Below are 1,892 nucleotides of genomic sequence, written 5' to 3' on the forward strand. Positions count from 1 at the left end.
TGATAGAGAGGTGACCTACAAAGGATACTTGAGCCTTCCACCACCTGAATCTCATATGCTTTATATTTCTGTCCAAAATCAAGTCTGTTCTCCAATTCGCCAAAGACTCCTTTGTTAACAGAATGTGTCAAAATCTTTCAAGATCTAACTCCCTTCATGACTTCTGGCACCTAGCCAAAAACATCTTCAGTAACTTTGCTTATTCATCTTTCCCTACTTTATTTTAACCTGATGGCACCACTGCCATCTCATCTATTTCTAAAGTTTAACTCTTTTCTTAAGTATTTGCTAAAAACGCTACCTTGGATGATTTAGGGCTTGCCCCTCCCTCTACTCCACCCTCCGACTACTTCATGCTACCCATTAAGATCCTTCGCAATGATATTTGCCATGCCCTCGCTGGCCTTAACTGTCGGAAGGCTTATGGACCTGATGGGGTTTAATTTCCTGCCTCTCTGAAGTTTTTGAACTTAAACATCTATCACTTCACAACCTTCTATCTGATTGCCTGTATGGGTTCCGTCGAGGCCGCTGTACTAGTCTTTCCTTACCGAGTCATTCTCTTTTAGAGATTTTGGTGAAATTTTCGTTGTTGCCTTAGACATATCAAAAGCTTTTACAAGAGTCTGGCACAAGGCTTTGGTTTCCAAAACTACTCACACACAGCTTCTATCTTCTTTCTGGAACTTCATATCAGTTTTTCTTTCTGACCGTTCTATTGCTGCTGTGGTAGACAGTCACTGTTCTTCTTCTAAATCTATTAACAGTCGTGTTCCTCAGGGTTCTATCCTGTCACCCATTCTCTTCTTATCATTCATCAATGATCTTCTAAACCAAACTTCTTGTCCTATCCACTCCTACGCTGATGATACCACCCAGTACTTTTCCACGTCTTTTCGTAGACGTCCAACTCTTCAGGAAGTAAACAGTTCAGGCAGGGAAGCCACAGAACGACTGACCTCTGATCTCTCTAAAATTTATGATTGGGGCAGAGCAAACTTAGTATTGTTCATTGCATCAAAAACTCATTCCCTCCATCTTTCAGCTCGACACAATCCTCCAGACAACTATCCCCTCTTCTTCAATCTCACCCAACTGACCCCCTCTTCTATGCTAAATATCTCCGGTTTGTCCTTTACTTGTAATCTAAACTGGAAACTTCACATCTCATCTATAGCTAAACCAGATTCTATGATGTTGGGTGTTCTGAATCGTCGCCACCAGTCTTTCTCATCCCCCCTCCCTTTTCTTGCTATCTTCTACCGCTATTTTCACTCTAATTGCTCTTCTGATCTTGCTAACTATATGCCTCCACTCCTCCCGCCGTTTCGCTGCACAAAACTTTCTTCTGTCTAATGCAAGAGTTAACCAGTATTCTCAATCATTCATCCCTTTCTCTGGTAATTTCTGGAACTCCCTGCCTGTTTCTGTATTTCCTCCTTCCTATGACTTGAACTCTATCAAGAAGGAGGTTTCAAGACACTTATCCTCTGCTGTTTGATAATTTTATTTGACATTGATCTGGGAACTGGCATTTAAGTAGCCCTTTTTTTATTTATTAAAATTTTTGTTACCCTTCCCTAATGGCCCTCTTATATAAAAAAAGTAATAACAGTAGTAAGTACAAGTAATAGAACAATAGTAATAGAATAGTAATAGTAATAGAATTAGTAGTAGTAGTAGTAGTAGTAGTAGTAGTAGTAGTAGTAGAAGTAGCAGTAGTAGTAGTAGTAGTAGTAGTAGTAGTAGTAGTAGTAGTAGTAGTAGTAGTAGTAGTAGCAGCAGTAGTAGTAGTAGTACTAGTAGTAGTAGTAGTAGTATGACCTCCAAGTAATGGAGCCCCTAATTGACACATCAATAAACATGGGGTGGAGGTATTATATTAGATTATG

Source organism: Scylla paramamosain, chromosome 39 (genome assembly GCF_035594125.1).
Source record: "Scylla paramamosain isolate STU-SP2022 chromosome 39, ASM3559412v1, whole genome shotgun sequence".
In the NCBI taxonomy this organism is placed as follows: Eukaryota; Metazoa; Arthropoda; class Malacostraca; order Decapoda; family Portunidae; genus Scylla; species Scylla paramamosain.